Genomic DNA, 6932 nt, shown 5'->3' on the forward strand with positions numbered 1-6932 from the left:
CTATTATGCATTTAAAACATGAACAATTGTCTTTGTTCCTCCTGTTCTGGTGATAATTGTAACATTTTGGAATTCACTTTATGGTGACCATGTTTACAAAGAAGACAGACGGAGGAAAGAGTCTGCCAAACAGGGACGCATACAGCAATAAAAATGTCACATAAGTCCTACTCCTTTTCTACTCTATCCTTAAATAAATGAAGGGGTCTATTCACAAACCTGGCAGTAGAGTGAAAAACTGACCCGAAGTGAAGTGAGCCGATCGCTGTTTGGCTATTCACTTCAGGCTTGTACGGCTGACTTCAGCCATATATCCTGGCAGTAGAGTGAAAAACTGACCCGAAGTGAAGTGAGCCGATCGCTGTTTGGCTATTCACTTCAGGCTTGTACGGCTGACTTCAGCCATATATCGGCTGAAATCAGCCGTACATTGGGTGGCTTCGGCTGGGTTCGGGTTGTCCGAACATTCTCAGCCTGTTCGGCCGACCCAAAGTGCAGAAGGGGTTCAACTCAGCCGACCCAACATCTGGATCGGCTGAGCCGAACCTCCGGCAGGCTACTCGCTGCTGTTCGGCCTATTCTCATAGATGCCAAACAATTGTGAGCAGAAATGCAGAGCTGGGTCTTGATGGGCTTTCTAGGCACGCAAAGGAGGTTTTGACCTTTGTCCCATGACAAAGATATTTGCAGGCACATTATAATACCTAAACTCCATTTTCCTTTAAAAAAATTACCTTTCTTCAATTTGAAATCATTTTTTTTTTCAGAATTTGCAAAAAAATTAAAAAACATTGCTTCTCTGTGACCATGGCAACTAATGGCATTGTTCACATTGTTATTTTACAAAACAGCACCAGAAATGTAATTTCATGCTTATGTGATTGGGTCATTGCTTTTCCCAGAAGTGCTTCTCTTACTACAACAGAGGGTCAGGTCATGTGTTTAATGCAAGCAGATGCTCCTTAACCCTTAGATGCATTTTCAGCAAAAAACATTAGGAATAACCCCCGAAAAAAAGTTTTAAAAAATAAATGAGATTATTTTTTTGTAACCCTTTAAAGTGTTTGTAAAGCCAAAACTTTTTTTATTTTGGATAGAGTAAAGAGTAGTTAAAGTGACACTAAACTCAGGAGTTTATTCATGTATTACTCAGTTGTAGATCCTCAAATCATCTCTGAATTGGTCCTTCCTTCTGGAGAGTGGCTATGTTTGTTCCCCATGGTCCAGGTGTGTGTGTGTTGTAAAGTAGCCACCACTCCAAGCTCAGTCCCATGATGGAATAGAATCTCACGTTGAGATCTCCCCTCACCTCTTGCTGTGACAACTCAAAAATGTTGAATTTCCCATCATTTTCTATAATGGAGAGAATGATTACCATAACCAATATTGGGAGTGAATCTCTGATAGGGACCCAGACGACAATATAAACCTTACAGTGATTCTAAACCTTCCACATTTTATCAAAAAAATCCGTTAAGTATAAAATGTATGCATCTAGACTATGCCCCAGTTACATATGTATGTATTCTATTGCTCAGCAACATTGCCGTATCATTTTTTTCCCCATCTCCATTGTACTCAAAGTGCTCATTTTATTACTAGTCTGCATCTTTTGTTGCCTTGTAAAAGAAAAGACATCTGGTTGCTGGGAGATAGGACATCCAGCACAGCAGCAAGCAAAGATTTATTACTGATCACCAGTCATCCGTCCTGACCTGTATCACACCAGTGAGGCTACTTTTAGCATAGACCACTCTTGTTTTCTTGTAAAAGCCTGTGAAAGCAGTAAACTATTACGTTTAAAAAAAAATAATGGCTACATGTAGCCAGTGGAATAAAACACTATCAATTAAATAAACTGTCATTTACAATACACAGAATATATTTTGCAATTGGTTACAATTAGCATTCACCTGCACCTTATATTGCTCTTTTCTTTTCAATGGTCTATAGCGTTCTGAGAAGAATACAAAAAGTATGAGCTGTAATCACAGAAAGGGTTTTATATGATTTGTTCAATGTATTTTTACAGTTATTGAATGTAGAGATTTATTAAATATATTTTAAATAATTGCAACACATCACTTATAGCTAAACGGGTGGCATAGCACACACCCAGTGTTTTTTCAAAATAAATATCTCTTTCTGTGAAAATATCAATTATTGGGGTTTTTATGCTTACAACAGTTAGTGCTTTTGGTATAAATTCAAAACTTAGTAGCTGTAGGAGGCCTCAAGCCATTAGCATTTATAACAAGTACGGATCAAGGTCCTTTGGCATCCAAGACAAGAATGCCCCCCTCCCACCCCAAGTTCTTTCATTCAGGTCTAAAATAACGAAAACAAAAAAAGTACTAAAAAATCCACATGGAGGCAACTCTGACCAATTGGTTTGGTCTACTAAGCTATCATAATTGAATGATGACCTTAGCTATAGTTCTTTTTTTGTAAACCTTATATGTTACAGTTTTGAAAGTTTAGGTATTTGATAGATGCCATTTGATTTGTATGGGAACCACGTGTATTTCAATTTGTATACTAATAAATTGAGAGTTAGAATGTATTATTATTATTGTAGATAATATTCTGAATATACAGTAATTGTAAACAGCCATCACAGCATTTAACCTATGGAAAATCATGGAGATCGGTATGATCAGGAAATTATATTTATATACGGTTTTTGTATGTGTGTATTATTGTATCGATATATGGAAGGATGATAGAGGAGGGTATATGTGAAGGGACCAAGAATAGTAGTTTGCGTTGGCAGTCTATCCCCTGCTGGGCACTGGTGGAGGATGAAGAAAGAGAGAGGAGATGCTCTAGTGGGCTAGTGGTTGCTGGCATGAACAGTAAAGTGTCTGTGCATCGGTGATTCTGGGGACACATTTTATTTCCACACGCCTTGGCCATGTCAGCATGAGTTGCACCAGTTGATGATGCCATGGTCTGGCGCCACTCTGAATCTGAAAGGTGGTGAGCTGGGGGCAGCGCACCTCCTGTGGCGTTTCCCTGCCACACAACCATTTTCAAAATGGGAGATAAGAATGGGTCATTGAGAGATGCAGGCCGCACCTATCACGCCGCCGGTGGTAAACAGTCAGGTTTTTGGCCTACCCTGGGATCCCTGTTACATAGTTACATAGTATTTAAGGTTGAATAAAGACATAAGTGTCCATTAAGTCCAACCTATTGCGTGTATACATTTATGAGCTGGTGTGTGCATGTATATGTGTCCATGTGTGATTTTTCTCTTAGCAATACCTGTACCCCTGTATATTATGGTCTCCCAGGAGCTCGTCCAGGAGTCTCTTGAATGTTCAGCAGAGAACGTCTACCATACATGTGCCCAAGATGGATGCTTTTGGAATACACCTGGGTATTTGATTTGGTATATATTCTCATTCAAACTGCTAAACTTTGATACATTTACCTCTTTGAACTAGAGAGAGACTGTTTGGCACTAAATAAATTAAAACAATCTCTATAGCAGTAATGATGGATATTTAAATCAAAGATTGGCGTTTATTATGAAGCTAATATTGATATGTGCAACATTTGTGATAATTATATGGATTAAACTGTATGGAGATACCATGGTATGATTGCCGTGCCAATACAACATTATGGTTTTCTCTACATTGTGAACTCCTATGTGTGTGACCTTCTGGAATTTGGATCCAAACTGCAGTGATCAGCAAAAGCACCTATCGTATTAATACCTGGATGGTGAATATTGTACCCTCCACTGGCGGAACTACCAGGGTCGCAATTGCGACCGGGCCCTGGCATTCCGCCACTTGGGGGGGCCCAGCAAGGAAGTAGAGGGCCCCCGCGATCGTTCCACTCCTTCCCTGTCGCACAGCCACCCGCAGCATGTACGGGCAGCTGTGCAAAAGGGCTGGAGAGGCTGTCACTGATCTCGGAGAATTAGAGAGAGAGAGAGAGTTGCTAGGACTTGTAGTCCAGCACAGCTGGTGGTAATCTGCATTGCTGTACGATGATTATACAGCAATGCAGAATAGCACCAACTATGTAGGACTACAAGTCCCAGCAATGCATTAGAATAAAAGTCGGCTATGCAGAATCCCTCCAACATACACCGGTGTTAATACTGGGCATTTTCACAAGTATTCATACTCGTGAAAATGCCCCGATACTAAACGCAGATACCGGTGTTCTGTCGAGAACGCCGATCTCAGCATCTGCGCTTACACACAGACCAATATTATCGAGGAAACCTGGATTTATTCACAAAGTATTTTGTTTAAATCGTTAATTGTGACCGATAATAATATTCCGTCCATCATTTCCTGCCATGGACGGCATATAACGGTCACAATTAACAATTACAAATTAATACTTTGTAAATAAATGCCAGTTTCCTCGTTAATCACGTCTGTACATAAACGCAGATACTGGGGCGGCGTTCGACAGAATACCGGCACTAAAATTTTAAACAAGCGGCTGCCTGAGGTCCCACGCTGGCTGGGAACCTCGGCAGCCTTCCTGTTAACCACACAGTGCCGTGGGGTTGGGGGCCCTTCATGGTTTCTTGCACTGGGGCCCTGAAGGTTCTAGTTACGCCTCTGGTACCCTCTTTGGGTCATCGTTCAAAATCTATTGGATGTGGACCCTTGAGGATGGATACCAACTGAAATGTTGTATTCTAAAACGATTTATGGATGTGCCATCAATGGACTATGAGCAGTTTTCATATGAAACATCTATAGTAGCAAATATTTGATGGATATTCAGTGAATCAACAATACACTAATAGAACTAAAGTTTCTGCGGTGCGGGGGCCAGAAGAAATAGGGTATTTTATGTGTAGGCATATACAATGGTTTTTTTTAAAGGATTTGTCTTCCTTCAGTGTTTCATACCATGTTATTTGTATTGATAATGCCTGTGGTGGCTGTAATCTTGTCCATTAAACAGGTCCTTTTCTTTGGAATATTTATCTACAAAAACACAAATTTAAAATCAGTTAAAAAAAAAGCTAAGGGAAGGAGAAGAAGCATATACTAAAAATAATAATGGGTTACCTAAGAAATGTAACTAGTGTTAACTAACTTAGTGATACAATGTAAAATTTAAGGTCTACATTTAGAATTTTAGGGTTAACTACAAATTTTATTTTTTATAAAAGTAAGGAAATTATGTTTCTGGTACAAAGCTTTTTTTTTTATTTGGTGCTACAAACATGAATGAATGCAGATGTAAACAAGTTTAGTTACAAGCAATTTAAAAAAAAAAAAAATCACAAAAACATCCCAAGCAAAGGTAATTAATAAGTTAATATAAACTAATTAGGGTTCACGAAGGGTTAATAGGGGATAAAATGTTGTTTGAAAAAAGTTTATTTTTTTATATTCACACATAATGATTAATGAATGCTACAATAGTACCTTTCATTCATAAATGAATGCAGAGCAGGAACCTGGCTTTCAAACTGATAGCTCACTCAGTCCTGCAGATTACACAGGGAGAATGCTGATCTCATGTAATCATCAGAGCTTCATGACAACCAGGCACTGTTGCAGAGCTCCTGATACAAAGCAGGTGAGCCGCTATCTCCCAGTGTAGTCTACAGGACTGAGCTGTCAGTTTGCAAGCCAGATCCCACACAGTGCAGGTCAGGGCTGAGCAATGCAGAGGCAGGGGAGGCTCCCAACTCAGCTGCACACCCCGCAGCACACCACACCACCACCTATTCTGCCTCGGCCCAGCTTTGTTTATAACTGTAAATGGCAAGGGTGGATCGTAGCACAAGGATTTCACTGACTCCCAAAAAGCTGTCTAAGGCAGGGGTCCCAACCTGAAATAAGTCATTTCAGGGAGGTGCCCTCTGTGCCCACCCCCCAACCCGGGGGGGGTGCAACAAGAAGGAAGAGCGCACCCCCCTGAAATGATGGCAGATATCAAAGAAGCTAATGCTTTCTTTGCCATCTGCTGTTTTTTTAGTATTCTGACAACTGCTGCTCGGAATAAAAAACAAAACAAAAAAAGGACAGCATAGGAATGAATAGCTATATTGCTATTGGCTATTTCAATATGCAATAGCAAGCTGGCTATTGCACCCGCCCTTTTTTTTTCTGACTGACGGTGGCCAGCTGCCCCCGATGTCAAGAAAAAAAAAACGGAGCAGAGAAAGGTTTACTCTGCTATATAAAAGTAGAGTAAACCTTTCAAGGAGAAAATGTTTGTCTCCCGGGTGTCCGGGAGCCGCTATCCAATAGCGAGAGACACTTCCGGAACATCCTTAAGACAGACAGATGTCTGTCTTAAGGTGCCCATACACCTTACAATTATCTGGAGATTCTTGACTACGATTGCGTTTTTGTCTGAAAATCTATCAGTTGTTGGGAAGTGCACAACCTAAATTACTGTACAACTGGCAGATTTTTGTATTTCAAGCAGGCTAGAAAATGTTTGTCTAGCGGAACAAAAATCAACGGGTTAGTGGCGTTGTGCAAATAAAATCTCTAGATGAAAATTGCACATGCTCAAACGAAAACCTGTTCTTTCGATCGATGATGCAGTGCTGAATTAAAAAAACAAAAACATTCCCATAACCATTAATAAACCATAAACACATTGGACTCATCAAAAAGACCAGAAAACAGTTGAAAACCATCCGGAAGAGGTGAAGATAATTAATTCACTAAAATGTAATTATTTGTAGCCCCTTATAACTGATGGACATGCTGTATAAAGTACTGCTGGTATTAGTAGTGCTCTATAGCAGGTGCCATTCTGCATTGCAGCAATGCATAATGGCATCCTCTATAGAGAAATAAAAATCTCAGCAGTACTTTATAAAGCAATTCTTTTGTTGTATAAAGTATTGCTGGAATGTGTAGTCCTCCATAGCCTGTGCCATTCTACATTGCTGTAAATAGGGATGCACCCATAGCCAAAACTAG

Source organism: Nanorana parkeri, unplaced genomic scaffold (assembly GCF_000935625.1).
Source record: "Nanorana parkeri isolate BGI_ZX_2015 unplaced genomic scaffold, ASM93562v1 scaffold1839, whole genome shotgun sequence".
Lineage (NCBI taxonomy): Eukaryota > Metazoa > Chordata > Amphibia > Anura > Dicroglossidae > Nanorana > Nanorana parkeri.